An 18,071-nucleotide genomic window follows, 5' to 3' on the forward strand; every position below is an offset into this window, starting at 1 on the left:
ACAGGGTGATGATGACTGCATCTCGGAGTTCTGATGGCAGTTCGTCTTTTTCCCAGCAACTCACAAGGAGCTCGTGGAGTTTAGCATGGAGTACATGACCGCCATGTTTCCAAGCTTCAGGTGGAATTCCATCAATCCCGGCAGGCGGGCAGCCTTGCCATTTTTCATCTGCTGTATGGCCTTAACGGTTTCTTCAAGGTGGGAGCTATGTCCAATTCCTTCTTCATCGGTTGTTGTGTCATAGGTTGAATAGCTGAGTCTTGGACTACTCGGTGGCACTAAAGAGGCTTTGGAATGAAATGTTTAGCCCATCGGTTCAGAATGGAAGCTTTATCTGTGATTAGTGTTTGACCATCTGTACTGTATAGGGAGCTTTGGATCTGATAGTAGGTCCAAACACTGCTTTAAGAGCTCTCATAAAATCCTCTGGAATCACCCAGATCTGCACAACTTGTGTCTTTTCTGCTAATTGATCCACCACTGTTCTGAGTCTCAGAGTTTTTGTTGGAGTTTACTACATGCAAGGCGAAAGGCTGCTTTTTTTACATGGCAGGATGGCTGGGCGAGGGTGTGCCTGGTGAGCAGTTCTCTTCTTTGCCAACAGCTCTTGGATCTCTTGGTTGTTTTCATCAAACCAGTCTTGGTTTTTCTTGGGGAGAACCCTAAGGATTCTTCTGCAGATTGCAGGATGCTTTTTTTGATATGTTGCCAAAGCACTGTAGGAGAAGAGTCTACAGGATGGTCTTCAAGTTTTGTTTGCAAATTTGCCTGGAAGTTGTCTCTTATGGCAGCTTGTTGAAGATTGTTGACTTGGAGTCTCCTCTTTAGGATGCCACCCCCTCTTCGGTTTGAACTGAAAATGAAGATTTAGTTTGCATCTTACGAGGGATGATCTGTTTGACATTCTGCACTGGGCATCACTCTGGTATGACGGACATCGCAAAATTTCTCTGGCGCACTAGGATATAGTCAATGAGGTGCCAGTGTTTGGATCAGGGATGCATCCGGTTGTCTTCAGGCTATCTTTCTGCTGAAAGATGTGTTTGTAATAGTCAGCGCTGTTCTGCACCAAACTCTAGCAGGAGGCGTCCGTTATCATTACAGTTTCCAACACCATGCTTGCCTAAAACACCTTTCCAGGCTTTGAAGTTCTTTCCTACTCTGGCATTGAAGTCACCAAGGATAATGATTTTGTCTTCTGCCGGGACTTTCTGTATAAGTGGCGTAGGTCTGAGTAGAATTTGTCTTTCTCCGCAGGGTCGGCTTGCTGGTTGGGGCATATATCCTGAAGAGAAAGACACGTGGGAGGTGTAAGGAGATAATGCGATCAGAGTGTCCTGTTGGCAAGGTTTCGAGTTTGGAGGCAATGGAGTTTTTGATCATAAAGCCTACACCTGAAAGATGTTTTTCAGTTTTGGGTTTGCCAGACCAGTCGAGTGTGTACCGGCACCGTTTTCTTTAAGGCTGCCTTCCTCATGGAGACGAACTTCACTAACAGCAGTGATGTCGATGTTAAGTCGTGACAGTTCATGGGCTATTAGGGCAGAAGACGCTCAGGATGTCCACTATTTGCAGAATCTTGCATGGTTCTGATGTTCCAGCATGCAACGTTAGTCTATTTGCACCTTTGGAGGCTGTGTGTGTGCCTTTGTCTCTTTGTCTTTGCTTGACCCATCAGAAAGTGCCCGTGGCCGTGGCTAGCCAACCGGTGTTGGGAATGAGCTTTCTTTAGGCCACCTTTTCTAGGCCCCTCTCATATGGAACAAGCAGTGCTCTCCTTAAAAAAGGCTGCTTGGTCATGCAGGATGCTGCCGAACAAGACTGTCATCCCCAGTCAGTTTCAAGCGACCAAAGTCCTGAACCGCTCGTATGCAGGGTTGGGTCTGCGGCTTCCATGCATCTTTACACCTGCCGTTTCATCCCTCGCCTATCACTACAGGGCTTTTTCAGAGATATCCTTCGAGCCTGTGCAATGGATTTTTCTGGTGGAGCACAGCATGCACAGAACTGGCCTCACCCTTTAAACCAGAAGTTCGACTGCTGAGGCCTTGACAAGCATGGAGTAGCAGCGAGGTCCTCAGGTCGTAGGTTTGATTAGAGTTTCCTTCTCTTAGATGGTTGACCTTACAGGGTTAGACGAGCACCATCTGCCGGCTTGCGATTAGAGTTTTCCTTCTCCTAGGATGGTTTGCCTAAGGCTAGAGAGCCATCCTGCCCTTTGGCGCTCTTGGTCACCCTTCGTTTGTGCCTGTCTGGCATGGGAGGCCCTGCCGGTGGCTATTATACCACTGCCAGCATAGCTCAACAACAATTAGGGTGCGCGCCTCTCCCCCACGACAAGGAGGCATCAATGGAGAGGGCAATGGCAATGGCAATAGTTGTAACATAAACAACTTGCAAAATTTAACTGACATCTTTAAATTACATTATCATATCATTGTACATTGTTTCATGTGGTTAAAGTGAAAATTTGATAAGATGTGATTTTTTTTAAAAAGGTAATTTAAAAATTAACTAAAATCAATTAAAATTTTAAAGTTTTCAACTTCATTTTTAAAAATATTTGAAAGGATTGTCATATTGAAGAATGTGGATGCTTCTGTTGCTCCAGAAACTAGGACACAATGCAATGTATTCAAACTACAAGAAAGAGATTCCATCTAAACATTAGGAAGAACTTCCTGATGGTAAGAGCTGTTCAACGTGGAATACACTGCCTTGGAGTATAGGGGGGAGCCTACTTTTTAGAGGTTTTTAAAAACAGGGCTGGAGGGCCATCTGTTGAGAGTCCTTTGACGGTGTATTCCTGCATGGCAGGGGGTGGACTGGATGGCCCTTGTGGGTCTTCTAGCTCATGATTCTATGAATATGTTGTGTCCCTCTCTTTCTCATGCAATCTCAGGACTTTCCTGCCAACATCTACATGCTGCTAGCTCCTGCCCTGCCTTCTCCCAGCTCCACTGATCTCAGATTATTAGACCACACTGGCCCTCACCTCAGAATTAGCATGAACCATTTGTCAGTTTCAGCTACTTGTCTTAACTAATTCAATTATTTGCAGCCAGATCTTATATTTACTCAGATCAAGCATCACTGTGTACTCCAAAGCCTCCATAACTTGGAAAAGTATTTTCTGGCTATAAATCTGAGAATATTGCATGGTGATGCTGGCTGAGCTTCTGGGAGTTCTAGTCTCCAAGTACTTGTTCCAAGCCCTGAAAGCACTGCCATTGTTTGTAAGGCATTCCTTTCACATAACAAGACAGAAAAGACCAGTGCATTTTTAAGAGCCAGCATCATGTAGTGGTTTGTGCATTGGATATGACTCTAGACAATTTGCTATGTCAAACAACTTGGGGACATTGTGCAAGTCACACTCTCTCAGCCTCAGAAGAAGGCAAAGGCAAACTTTCTCTCAAATATAGATTTCCAAGAAAACCCCATGATAGATTTATTTTAGGTTCACCATAGGTTAGAAATTATTTGAAGGCACATGATAACAAGCATTTTGGAGATTAACTGGGAAGAAAGAACTTCAACATAAGCCTAATGGACAAAGTCCACTTCATGAAGTCTCAAGGTGCTACCAGATTCCTTTATGTCTTTCATGTTAAACAAGACTAATTTTTGAAAACTGCTCACCACAGTCACAACATGGACTTTCAACAAAAAGTGCAACAGGTCTTGAGAACCATTGTGGCAGTTCCTCCCAAGTGGTGTCACTGCTGGCCTTGATGATTTCCTTCAGGACATGACAATATCCTCTTAATCTTATCAAGATTAGGCAGGATTTAAAGGACAAGAGTTTAGCTTCAATGACTTTGAGTCAAATGTAAACATGACCCCCAGGTTTCCTCCACAGAAGGAGTGTTTGTATCCTATCCAACAGAACACAGAACTGGGGAGAACTCCTTTAGTATATTGTGTTTTATTTTCAATTTAAAAAATATTGTCTATAAAAGCTGACACCAGGTCTGGTTAAACATTGCTTCTACAGTCTAAATTTTCAGTGACATCTAAAACAGCAGAACATTTTTTCTTTTGATAGGCTAATGGTCATAGATTTTGACTATGCAAAGGAAGGTTACACAAACAGTGAAGGATTTCATTATCTTCCAAACAATCAACCAGATGACCATGTTATACATCCTCCATGGATTCTTCTTGCCACTACAAAAGAACCAATCACTCAGCAACATGCTTGCCATTGTTGACAGGGCTTGGAAAGGTTTGTGGGGGTTTTTTTGTGGGTTTTTTTTTTTTTTTTTGCTAGATTCCTAGAAAGTAACTTTTCCAAATTGTTTTATTTGATAGGAAAAATTTAGGCCAGCAAGACAAACACTCATTTTGTATCCTTTCTAATGGAACTTTAAAGAGAAGGAGAGAGAGAGAGAGAAGATCTCTGTTTTTTTTCATGAGCCCACATTGGCACAAACTCTAACCAGGATTCTTAATATCCTGATTATATTCACATGTACACATACTGCTGTATCCTGCTTGATTCTTTCTGAAATCAGGGCAGCTCATGTCACTAGTATGAACCAATACAAAAAAGCACAGTGTTATGGTTGAAGTTTAAACTCAGCCATTCCTCTAACAACTGTAAAGCAAGATTCTGAGTGGAAACCTCAACTTAATCTCTGGTTTTTCAGAGGTGAAACAAGCCACCTTCTTTGAGGCAAACACTTAACTTTCTACAGCTAAACTTTCTATGGCAGCACTAACCATAGCCAATCCTGTTGCATCTCAAAAGGATTTGGAATTACAGAACTCACATAGAGGTTTCCAAAGTTTCTCTCACCCTGAAATTCGAAGTACATGTCTAAATTTATCACTATTGTTAATGTGTAGAAACCTTCGGTTTTGTAAATTTTATCACTACTTTGCTTTTTGTAACAGCAGAGGGCCCTCAGCTGTACTTAAAATAGATGATATTACAGACTGTGACTGCAATTACAAAATAATACAGAAACCAAGAAGGATCCATTAGAAAATGGATATAGTAAACAGTGCTTTATTTTCTTGGTGTATAAGTTATAGATCAGTATTGCAATGGAGTTCCAGTGAACCTAATTTACAGTGATACAATAGTATGCTTTATTAGGCCAGTTTCTAAGATATACAGGTTTCATATCTACAGTTCTACAACTTGAAATATTACAATATAATAATAATCCCAAAAGTGATGCTTGGTTTTGCCATTTATATAACAGACACCCATTTTTGATTGTATATAGTGAACTTGAGTATCCACAGTTTTGGTATCGGGGGGGGGAGGGGTAGTTCTGGAACCAACCCCAGTGCATATCAAAAGGCCACTGTAAAAGAATGCAGAAATGCTTCAGCTGGAAAGTACTCTTTATCCAGTAGTAATACATGCTAACAGCAACCAGTCCTCAAAAATATAATCAAGCTGGGAATTTGAGTTTATAACTTAATCCATTAATGCTGATATTTCAAGAAGAATGAAATGAATTCATTGGCATTACCACTGGATATGTATATTGGCTGGCAGCCTGTTCATCTACGATGTTGTAAACCAAACTTACGACAATGTAAATATTGCAATTACAACATTATGATCAGACACCAAGGGCCATGAAACACAAATGTCCCAAAATCACCTTGGGAGCCAGACAGACATAAACAAAAAAGAGTTTGAGAACTGGAGAATGGGGAAGAAAAAGAAGGTAGTATTAGCAAGGTGGTGAGGATTGTGTGTTTTAACATGGCTTATTTGGGTGGGGTGGAACAATGTAATGTAAGGGGGGCACACATAGGTCCTAGGGATTTTGGTTTTGAAGGTACCAATGGCATATATAAAGTTGGGTAGTTTTAGGGCAAATACCATGTCTGTAGTGTTCCTATTAGCTCTAAAGCCACATGGGCTTTCGGGAAGAAGCTATTCTGCAATAGCAGGGACTAATCTGTTCAGCAGTATCCTTGCAAGGATTTTTCCAACGATGGAGAGCAGTGTTATACCTCGATAGTTTGAGCAATCTGATTTTGCTCCTTTTTTCTTGTACAGGGTGATGATGACTGCATCTCGGAGTTCTGATGGCAGTTCGTCTTTTTCCCAGCAACTCACAAGGAGCTCGTGGAGTTTAGCATGGAGTACATGACCGCCATGTTTCCAAGCTTCAGGTGGAATTCCATCAATCCCGGCAGGCGGGCAGCCTTGCCATTTTTCATCTGCTGTATGGCCTTAACGGTTTCTTCCAAGGTGGGAGCTATGTCCAATTCCTTCTTCATCGGTTGTTGTGTCATAGGTTGAATAGCTGAGTCTTGGACTACTCGGTTGGCACTAAAGAGGCTTTGGAAATGTTTAGCCCATCGGTTCAGAATGGAAGCTTTATCTGTGATTAGTGTTTGACCATCTGTACTGTATAGGGAGCTTTGGATCTGATATGTAGGTCCAAACACTGCTTTAAGAGCTTCATAAAATCCTCTGGAATCACCCAGATCTGCACAACATTGTGTCTTTTCTGCTAAATTGATCCACCACTTGTTCTGAATGTCTCAGAGTTTTTGTTGGAGTTTACTACATGCAAGGCGAAAGGCTGCTTTTTTTACATGGCAGGATGGCTGGGCAGTTCTCTTCTTTGCCAACAGCTCCTGGATCTCTTGGTTGTTTTCATCAAACCAGTCTTGGTTTTTCTTGACTGGGAGAACCCTAAGGATTCTTCTGCAGATTGCAGGATGCTGTTTTTGATATGTTGCCAAAGCACTGTAGAGAAGAGTCTACAGGATGGTCTTCAAGTTTTGTTTGCAAATTTGCCTGGAAGTTGTCTCTTATGGCGCTTGTTGAAGATTGTTGACTTGGAGTCTCCTCTTTAGGATGCCACCCTCTTCGGTTTGAACTGAAAATGAAGATTTAGTTTGCATCTTACGAGGGGATGATCTGTTTGACATTCTGCACTGGGCATCACTCTGGTATGACGGACATCGCAAATATTTCTCTGGCGCACTAGGATATAGTCAATGAGGTGCCAGTGTTTGGATCAGGATGCATCCAGGTTGTCTTAGGCTATCTTTCTGCTGAAAGATGGTGTTTGTAATAGTCAGCTGCTGTTCTGCACAAAACTCTAGCAGGAGGCGTCCGTTATCATTACAGTTTCCAACACCATGCTTGCCTAAAACACCTTTCCAGGCTTTGAAGTTCTTTCCTACTCTGGCATTGAAGTCACCAAGGATAATGATTTTGTCTTCTGCAGGGACTTTCTGTATAAGGTGGCGTAGGTCTGAGTAGAATTTGTCTTTCTCCGCAGGGTCGGCTTGCATGGTTGGGGCATATATCCTGAAGAGAACAACACGTGGGAGGTGTAAGGAGATAATGCGATCAGAGTGTCCTGTTGGCAAGGTTTCGAGTTTGGAGGCAATGGAGTTTTTGATCATAAAGCCTACACCTGAAAGATGTTTTTCAGTTTTGGGTTTGCCAGACCAGTCGAGTGTGTAGCCGGCACCGTGTTCTTTAAGGCTGCCTTCCTCATGGAGACGAACTTCACTAACAGCAGTGATGTCGATGTTAAGTCGTGACAGTTCATGGGCTATTAGGGCAGAAGGACGCTCAGGATGTCCACTATTTGCAGAATCTTGCATGGTTCTGATGTTCCAGCATGCAAGCGTTAGTCTATTTGCACCTTTGGAGGCTGGGGTGTGCCTTTGTCTCTTTGTCTTTGTTTGACCGCATCAGAAGATGCCCGTTGGCCGTGGCTAGCCAACCGGGTTGTTGGGAATGAGCTTTCTTTAGGCCACCTTTTCTAGGCCCCTCTCCATATGGAACAAGCAGTGCTCTCCTTAAAAAAGGCTGCTTGGTCATGCAGGATGCTGCCGAACAAGACTGTCATCCCCAGTCAGTTTCAAGCGACCAAAGTCCTGAACCGCCTGTATGCAGGGTTGGGTCTGCGGCTTCCAGTGCATCTTTACACCTGCCGTTTCATCCCTCGCCTATCACTACAGGGCTTTTTCAGAGATATCCTTCGAGCCTGTGCAATGGATTTTTCTGGTGGAGCACAGCATGCACAGAACTGGCCTCACCCTTTAAACCAGAAGTTCGACTGCTGAGGCCTTGACAAGCATGGATGGTAGCAGCGAGGTCCTCAGGTCGTAGGTTTGATTAGAGTTTCCTTCTCTTAGATGGTTGACCTTACAGGGTTAGACGAGCACCATCTGCCGGGCTTGCGATTAGAGTTTTCCTTCTCCTAGGATGGTTGCCATAAGGCTAGAGAGCCCATCCTGCCCTTTGGCGCTCTTGGTCAGACCCTTCGTTTGTGACCTGTCTGGCATGGGAGGCCCTGCCGGTGGCTATTATACCACTGCCAGCATAGCTCACAACATAATTAGGGTGCGCAAGCCTCTCCCCCACGACAAGGAGGCATCAATGGAGAGGGCAATGGCAATAGTTGTAACATAAACAACTTGCAAAATTTAACTGACATCTTTAAATTACATTATCATATACATTGTACATTGTTTCATGTGGTTAAAGTGAAAATTTGATAAGATGTGATGTTTTTTTAAAAAAGGTAATTAAAAAAATTAACTAAAAATCAATTAAAATTTTAAAGTTTTCAACTTCATTTTTAAAAATATTTGAAAGGATGTCATATTGAAGAATGTGGATGCTTCTGTTGCTCCAGAAACTAGGACACAATGCAATGTATTCAAACTACAAGAAAAGAGATTCCATCTAAACATTAGGAAGAACTTCCTGATGGTAAGAGCTGTTCAACAGTGGAATACACTGCCTTTGAGTATAGGGGAGCCTACTTTTTAGAGGTTTTTAAACAGAGGCTGGAGGGCCATCTGTTGAGAGTCCTTTGACGGTGTATTCCTGCATGGCAGGGGGTGGACTGGATGGCCCTTGTGGTGTCTTCTAGCTCTATGATTCTATGAACATGTTGTGTCCCTCTCTTTCTCATGCAATCTCAGGACTTTCCTGCCAACATCTAACATGCTGCTAGCTCCTGCCCTGCCTTCTCCCAGCTCACTGATCTCAGATTATTAGACCACACTGGCCCTCACCTCAGAATTAGCATGAACCATTATTGTCAGGTTTCAGCTACTTTGTCTTAACTAATTCAATTATTTGCAGCCAGATCTTATATTTACTCAGATCAAGCATCACTGTGTACTCCCAAAGCCTCCATAACTTGGAAAAGTAATTTTCTGGACTATAAATCTGAGAATATTGCATGGTGATGTTGGCTGAGCATTCTGGGAGTTCTAGTCTCCAAAGTACTTGTTCCAAGCCCTGAAAGCACTGCCATTGTTTGTAAGGCATTCCTTTCACATAACAAGACAGAAAAGAATCCAGTAGCATTTTTAAGAGCCAGCATCATGTAGTGGTTTGTGCATTGGACTATGACTCTAGACAATTTGCTATGTCAAACAACTTGGGGACATTGTGCAAGTCACACTCTCTCAGCCTCAGAAGAAGGCAAAGGCAAACTTTCTCTCAAAATATAGATTTCCAAGAAAACCCCATGATAGATTTATTTTAGGTTCACCATAGGTTAGAAATTATTTGAAGGCACATGATAACAAAGCATTTTGGAGATTAACTGGGAAGAAAGAACTTCAACATAAGCCTTAATGGACAAAGTCCACTTCATGAAGTCTCAAAGGTGCTACCAGATTCCTTTATGTCTTTCAATGTTAAAACAGACTAATTTTTGAAAACTGCTCACAACAGTCACAACATGGACTTTCAACAAAAAGTGGCAACAGGTCTTGAGAACCATTGTGGCAGTTCCTCCCAAGTGATGTCACTGCTGGCCTTGATGATTTCCTTCAGGACATGACAATATCCTCTTAATCTTATCAAGATTAGGCAGGATTTAAAGGACAAGAGTTTTAGCTTCAATGACTTTGATGTCAAATGTAAACATGACCCCCAGGTTTCCTCCACAGAAGGAGATGTTTGTATCCTATCCAACAGAACACAGAACTGGGGAGAACTTCCTTTAGTATATTGTGTTTTATTTTCACGTTTTAAAAAAATATTGTCTATAAAAGCTGACACCAGGTCTGGTTAAACATTGCTTCTACAGTCTAAATTTTCAGTGACATCTAAACAGCAGAACACTTTTTCTTTTGATAGGCTAATGGTCATAGATTTTGACTATGCAAAGGAAGGTTACACAAAACAGTGAAGGATTTCATTATCTTCCAAACAATCAACCAGATGACCATGTATATACATCCTCCATGGGTTCTTCTTGCCACTACAAAAGAACCAATCTACTCAGCAACATGCTTGCCATTGTTGACAGGGCTTGGAAAGGTTTGTGGGTTTTTTTTTTTTTTTTTGTGGGTTTTTTTTTTTTGCTAGAATTCCTAGAAAGTAACTTTTCCAAATTATTTTATTTGATAGGAAAAATTTAGGCCAGCAAGACAAACACTTCATTTTGTATCCTTTCAAATGGAACTTTAAAGAGAAGGAGAGAGAGAGAGAAGATCTCTGTTTTTTTTCATGAGCCACATTGGCACAAAAATCTCAACCAGGATTCTTTAATATCCTGATTTATAATTCACATGTACACATACTGCTGTATCCTGCTTGATTCTTTCTGAAATCAGGGCAGCTCATGTCACTAGGTATGAACCAAGTACAAAAAAGCACAGTGTTATGGTTGAAGTTTGAACTCAGCCATTCCTCTAACAACTGTAAAGCAAGATTCTGAGCTGGAAACCTCAACTTTAATCTCTGGTTTTTCAGAGGTGAAACAAGCCACCTTTCTTTGAGGCATAACACTTAACTTTCTACAGCTAAACTTTCTATGGCAGACCAACCATAGCCAATCCTGTTGCATCTCAAAAGGATTTGGAATTACAGAACTCACATAGAGGTTTCCAAAGTTTCTCTCACCCTGAAATTCGAAGTACATGTCTAAATTTATCACTATTGTTAAATGTGTAGAAACCTTCGGTTTTGTAAATTTTATCACTACTTTGCTTTTGTAACAGCAGAGGGCACTCAGCTTGTACTTAAAATAGATGTATTACAGACTGTGACTGCAATTGTACAAAATAAATACAGAAACCAAGAAGGATCCATTAGAAAATGGATATAGTAAACAGTGCTTTATTTTCTTGGTGTATAAGTTATAGATCAGTAATTGCAATGGAAGTTCAGTGAACCTAATTTACAGTGATACAATAGTATGCTTTATTAGGCCAGTTTCTAAGAGTACAGATTTCATATCTACAGTTTCTACACCTGCGTATTCAATTACTGATGACTTGAAAATATTACAAATAATAATAATAATCCCAAAAGTGATGCTTGGTTTTGCCATTTTATATAACAGACATCATTTTATGATTGTATATAGTGAAACTTGAGTATCCACAGGTTTTGGTATCGGGGGGGAGGGGTAGTTCTGGAACCAACCCCAGTGCATATCAAAAGGCCACTGTAAAAGAATGCAGAAATGCATCAGCTTGAGAAAGTACTCTTTATCCAGTAGTAGATACAATATGCTAACAGCAACCAGTCCTCAAAAATACAATCAGAGCTGGGAATGTTGAGTTTATAACTTAATCCATTAATGCTGATATTTCAGAAGAATGAAATGAATTCATTGGCATTACCACTGAGATATGTAAATATTGGCTGGCAGCCTGTTCAGTATCTACGATGTTGTAAACCAAACTTACGACAATGTAAATATTGCAATTCACATTTATGATCAGGACACCAGGGCCATGAACACAAATGTCCCAAAATCCACCTTGGGAGCCAGACAGCCACATCAACCAAAAGAAGTTCTGAGGCACTGGAGAATGGGGCACTGAACAATGAAGTGTCCAGCTCCCTTAGCAAGGCCTGGTGCAGGATCTGTGCCCTGCTTTTTGCACCATGGCTTATTTGCGGTGGGGGTGAACATGTCATTGTTCAGGGGCCCACACTCCAGGTCCTAGGAATTCTTGGTTTTGCAGGTACCTGGCTTCTAAAGTGGGGTTTTCAGGGCTGGGATCATCAAACTTAACTACAAAAATGGAGCTCCATCATTATAGCTGTATCTGATGAAGCAGAACCTGGGCCTTAATTTATCACACTGTTAATTCATCTAAATTGTAACTTTTAAAAGAATCTACAGGATTTATAGAAGGTAGCATGTTTGATAGCCACCACTGCCTCCTATTCACACATTTTGCTATGTGTATTATCTACTCAGAAGTTAATCTTATTTATTCAATAGGCCTCACTCCCATGTAAGCATATATAAGATTTCAGGCAAGAAGTGTAACTGTAGCAATGTCAAAGTGATTGTTCAGAGTAGTCATTCCAGATCTCTTAGATAGGGTGAAAGTGGGCAAGAGAGCATACAAGGCAAGATGGGTTCAAAGATCTTCTTCAGTCTCTCTCTGTTCTCATCTTCCAGAGATTCCCTCTCCACCTCTTTGCATTCTTCCTTCCAAGAGTCAGACCCCCCCCTTTCTTTTTTTCTTTCTTTTTAGATAAAGCAAGCCAGGACTAAACCATGTAATTCTCCTCCTCCTCCTCCTCATGGGAACACCCTCTGCAACAAATAATGTGGCAGATATTCCTATTAACCACAGGAATAGTGAGTGTTTGGGAAAAGAAGAAATTAATCACCACATAAGTAGTTATTTCCATGCTCTTATTATAAACACGGTTACCGAACAAATGGTCTCATTGAACTTTGTTGGGAGAAGCGAGTATCTAAGCAGTGCAAAACTAATTGAACTTAGCTAATTATTACATAGTACTCTATTTTCCTGGGTCCAACCAGTCTCTATGTCAAGTTAAAGGTGCCGGCAAGAGCACAGATAGCATGGTGAAGAAGAGTGTTTGACTTGATTTTTTGTTTGTTAGCTATTGTATTTTTGTAGGCAAATCCTAATACAAGCAGTTGGGTCAGGCAGAAATCAGTTCAAAATAAACAATAGTGTTCATTCCTGTATCTTGGAGGGGGCAATAGCAGAGCCAGAATCGGGTAGAGGATCCTTGGTGTTGTTTATGTATTTACTTTTTTTTAAAGGGTCATGGCTATGCTTCAGCATTTGGCAACTGACATTTGCACAGGCAGTGAAACTAATTGATCGTTCAAGGCAAGGACTGGAGTCCATCTTTGCCAGTTTCCTCTTGACAGCAAGCCCTGATAAACAAAAGCTTGGCTTCTTTTGAGACTATCACCAACTTTAGCTAATACTATCAGGAACGTTTCAGGAATACCATCCATGTAAAAGGCCTATACTGTACCAACATCAATGCCTAAGGGTGTGTCTGCATGGGCCAAATAAAAATGATCTCACCTAGCTATTCACATGATGTACATGATGATTTTGGACAAAATCTGGGGCTCTTTATCATGTCACAGCTTTAATCCAAAGGAAAAAATGTGGGGATTTATCCTGTTTCTGAGTGGATAACCGGAATACTTGGACAAACATGTGGACTGTGCTCCATAGCAACATTGTTGTGGGGCTCGGGGGAGGAGTTCAGAAATGCATACATTCACCTGCATGGGGGGAAAACAGGAGCACATATGTCCATGTGGCCACGCCACAGTACTCCTGAACTCGCACTGATGTATGTGGCAATCATGTAGACAAGCCTGTGGATACTGCAGATCAGGGTAACCAAAAGATAAGCTGAATTTTCATGTCAGTATAGATGAGCACCAAGTATATTTAGCCCGATTGTCCAGCTCACTTCTGCTGTGCAAAAAAGTTCATATGTCAACTTAATAGATGAGTTATTTGACTTTTTAAAACATATTGTTAATAATACATAAATATACATACATATTAATAAGTACTAAATACTTGAACAGTTATCAAATAGATTCTGAAATGCATGTAAATACAGTACTAAAAATAGAAATATATATAAAATTTCTGGCTTTTGGATTGACTGGAAATGGTGGAAGGGACATCATATTAGGTAAGACAATACAGGTTTCCTCTCACATCTTAAAAGAGTATACTAGAATTGTTGGTACTCTACAGTTCTGTCTTCATATAGAGCAAACACAATTATTAACTAAACAGAATTCAGCTTCCTCAGAAGTGTTGTCCATTATTTATTTGCAAGTTTCTAACCTTAAGAAGCTGAAGGTACAAAGCTGAAGATGAATAAGAAGCTGAAGGTACAAAGTCAGTGCCTCTTTTCTACTACTGTGTTCACTTTATGCGGATGTATCAAATTTTAGTAGCTTTGTAGTTTAAGGTTAAGAATAAATTGTTATCTCAGTTTTCAGAGATGAAATCTATAAGATTACCATCTAAACTACAGAGAGGGTCTTAAATATTGGTGGTTCTGGGGTTATTTTTCTGCCCCTGGAACCTCTAGACTAAATGGACTGCACAAAATGCCCCCAACATGGAGGAGGAAACAAACTAAACATGGCAGGAAGTCTGTTTCTAGATATAGCTCCAACAGTATTGGGAAGGAGTTTCAACCCATCCAAGAGAAGCAATTCACCCTGAAAGGATCCGAAAAGAGGTGGTTGGGTGGTGACAGTTTGAAAGCTGCAAAATCAATCTTGTGGTCACATGTGGCTCCAGTGCCACATTTCCACCACACCATTCTAAATAAATAATGCAGGACTCTCAAAAACGATACGTAAAAGGGAGAGAACTAGACAGCAACTGGTGCTCTATTAAATACTTGCAGCAATCCTCAGTTAAACCATGTGGATGAGAAGCTGTTCAGGCTTAAGTATAGCACAGTTGAGGTATCAGGCAAGTTAATGGAGAAATGAGAAGATAGCCTATTTAAAATGGGAAAGCTCTCCTTGTCTACAAACTTTTTGAAGTCATTGCCAGGATAGTATGAAGGTCAAATAGCTAAGCAGAAGTCATTATAATAATTGGTGAGCTATGAATAGGCAGCTATCCCACTTGGAAAAGATGCACTATCCCAAATATCTAAAAAGGCAGGGAGCTAAATATGCTTCATTCAGGAATAAACAAATTACAGTATTCCATAATTGTTCATCATAGTACCAGCCTCTTAAGCATCTTCAGCATTTGTAACACAAATAGGAAAATGACAAAACTGGATTGCTGGCAATTTATAGTGACTAGGAAATATAATTGCTCAAGTAGGCAAAAATAGAAACAAAACAGAAGCTGATGCATTATATGTAGAGAAGCCCATAATGCAGGAGTGCCTCTATAAACCAGATGTACTTAACTTCAACCTTTGTTAATTCCTGCAAAAGTACTGTTTTTAGCCTCTGGATTTTTAGGCTATAGCACTATGGATATGTATGAGCATACATCAACTGAAACTCATTTTCATGTGATCTAGTATAGGCTCAGACTGCATCTGTACCTTTTAAAAACTTCTCAGGCATTTGGTTTAATATTAAGTCCCTAGTAACTATCTCACCATGAGTATATTTTTCCATAAGCAGATCCTGCTGCATAAATAGGGAAGGAAATTCAATCAAGATTTGAAAAGTTACAGAAATAGTAATGACAGGATATAAAATCCAATTGTCTTTTCAAACAATTTCCTTCATAGCGGAGACCTTCTTTATAGAGTGACAACCTTTAGTCATGAGTCTTGCACTTCCTTAGTGCACTCCTATGGTTTCCATAACAACTTTCTTCAGAAAACCACTTTAACTCTTTCTTCCTCATACAAACATATTGGACATGGAGCAAGTTTGTTTTCTGCTGCTCCAGATAATAGCACACACAGTAATGGAAAAGAGATTCCACCTAAACATTAGGAAGAACTTCCTGATGGTAAGAGCTGTATGACAATGGAATACACTGCCTTGGAGTGTGGTAGACCTTCTTCTTAGGAGGTTTTTAAACAGAGGCTGGATGGTCATGTTAGGAGTGCTTTGATTGTGTATTTCTGCATGACAGAGTGTTGGACTGGATGACCCTTGTGCTCTCTTCCAACTCTATTATTCTATGGTTCTATGATTCCTCCAATTCAATGATTCTATGATTCTATATACCACATATAGATGTATACAAATTATTGAAGAAACAAAAGACTCATCTCAACATAGTCAAAAGATTATTGTCCATTGGTAGAAAAACCCAACACATTTCAACCTATGTGTATTCTTTTAAGTTATTCTTCAGGGGACTGTATAAAATTACACTAATAATACAAAAATATAAAAGGGCAACACATAAATGCATAGTACAATACTACATAAAATCATAAGTCTGTACATACTTACATGAGAATCAGACCAGGAATTCTAACCCAATTTGCTGGTCAAATGAAAACATGAGTAAAGACTGTGTGTATTTATGTCTATGTGTGGTGGGTATCTTGTAAGTAGATAGTAGAGGAAAAAACAGATAATATTCCAGATTTCTTGGAAGTATCTGGGTTAAAGGAAAACTCTTGAGAGTATACTTTATATTGTAGGAAGTCTTTATATTGTAGGAAGTCTGCAGTTTGTCTGCTAGGCTGGAAAGGTGCTCCTGGATGAATGTTGTGTGAGCAGATTTGGTAATTGTTTTGCCTTCCATTGTCTCCTTTAGATGGAACTTTTGGTTTATTCCCTCAGTGGTTTGGTCAGTGTCTTTTCTTCCAGTTTTTCCTCACAAATGCCTCAAAAGCGTTCTCCCTAAAATCTGTGTGTCAGTTATTCTTGTCTGTAGTATGAAGTGATCGATCAGTAACTCAATCTTAGGAAAGATGAACTTAAGAAATTTATGTGCAGGAATGAAAATGTTTTGCAGAAAATTGCTATCAATGTTTATTTCATGCTATCATGCTACTTTCTATCATGTTTCTTTTTCGTCTGCTTTTATTTCTTATATTTTCTATGGATGCCACTGTTACAACAGCAGGAGGTGCATCACTACAGATCCACAATTTATATTTGCATTCCTTATTATTTCAACCATTACTTTGAATAGTTGCTATAGTCACCATGGAATGACAATGCATTTTAGTAACAATAACATCTTATCAGTGGTCCCATCATTGGATTGTCACACTGCCTTAAACATCATGACACAGGTGGTAACGAGAGCGGGACTCATTGGGTTACAATTTAACTATGAAATCAACTGCCAATTTACTATTTGTTGGTATTAAATGCTGTCAAGCCAGCTTGACATATGGTCTCTGTGTGAATAAGACATTACAGTGGACCCTTTGTATACACAGAGGATCCGTTCTGGACACACACACGTATGAGGAAAAATGTGGGACCTCAGGTTCCACTGTTTGCTATGGCTGTGCACTCCTGTGGGAGTGTATGCCATTTTAATGAGCTTGAGTCCACGGATGGGTTGGGTGCACTGTACCAAGATACCCTGTTATCAAGAGCCCTTCAAACCCAGAGTGGTGACTTCCTTAATTGAGTCTCTCTGCCTCTAATGCAGTCTTCCTCTTTTCCTATTGCCTCCAACTTTACCAAGCATTATCACCTTTTCCAATGAGTCATGTCATTTTATGATATGCCCAAGGTATGATAGCCTCAGTTTAGTTATTGTCGCTTCTAGTGAGAGTTCAGACCTGATTTGTTCTAGGACCATTTATCTTTTTGACAATCTGTCGTATCCTGTAGAATTTTCCTCCAGCACCACATATCAAATGTGCCAATTCTCTTCTTTTCAATTTTCTTCATCTTCCTGCTTTCACAATCATACATAGAAATCAGGAATAGTATGGCATTTTACACCAGATGCTTCTGTTCACAAAACAGAAATTTGAACTCAAGCCAAAAATATTAAATCTCATTATCCTTCATGCATAATGGCATAACTACAATAGATGGTAATATGATATGGAATGCATATTATAAATATACATTGCAAAGAGTGAGATCTGACAAGCTACTTGTACAGGCCCAGTGGGGATTTAAAAAAAAAAGATTTCCCCTTTTAGTGGTAGACTCTCCTGCTACAATGTATGTTCCTTTGGAAATTCCCCTGAATTAAAGGTAACAAAAACAGCTTCCCATAAATTTGTGGGAATTTCTGTTTGAAAATGGAAGGCTGGTGCATCTGTGGTGGGGGAAAAATCCTAATTGTTTAATCTTATTAACTAGAATGTGGATATCTAAGCTGTGCTGCTGGTGGTAAGCAACTGGAGACCATGGCAATGACGT

The 18,071-nt window shown here is 40.3% G+C and overlaps 1 protein-coding gene and 1 long non-coding RNA gene across 2 annotated transcripts in view; one reads left to right on the top strand and one right to left on the bottom strand.

Moving 5' to 3' along the window:
* LOC121925624 (transmembrane 4 L6 family member 1-like) overlaps positions 1-4,783 on the bottom strand; it is an 18,645-nt gene extending 13,862 nt beyond the window's left edge. The window contains exon 1 of the mRNA XM_042457985.1: positions 4,776-4,783. The gene's annotated coding sequence lies outside the window, so the exon portion shown is untranslated. The remainder of the gene's footprint in view (positions 1-4,775) is intronic.
* Positions 1-18,071, top strand: part of LOC121925626 — a 64,569-nt gene that overhangs the window by 16,738 nt on the left and 29,760 nt on the right. The gene's annotated exons all lie outside the window — the stretch shown is intronic.

This window comes from Sceloporus undulatus, chromosome 3 (genome assembly GCF_019175285.1).
Source record: "Sceloporus undulatus isolate JIND9_A2432 ecotype Alabama chromosome 3, SceUnd_v1.1, whole genome shotgun sequence".
Lineage (NCBI taxonomy): Eukaryota > Metazoa > Chordata > Lepidosauria > Squamata > Phrynosomatidae > Sceloporus > Sceloporus undulatus.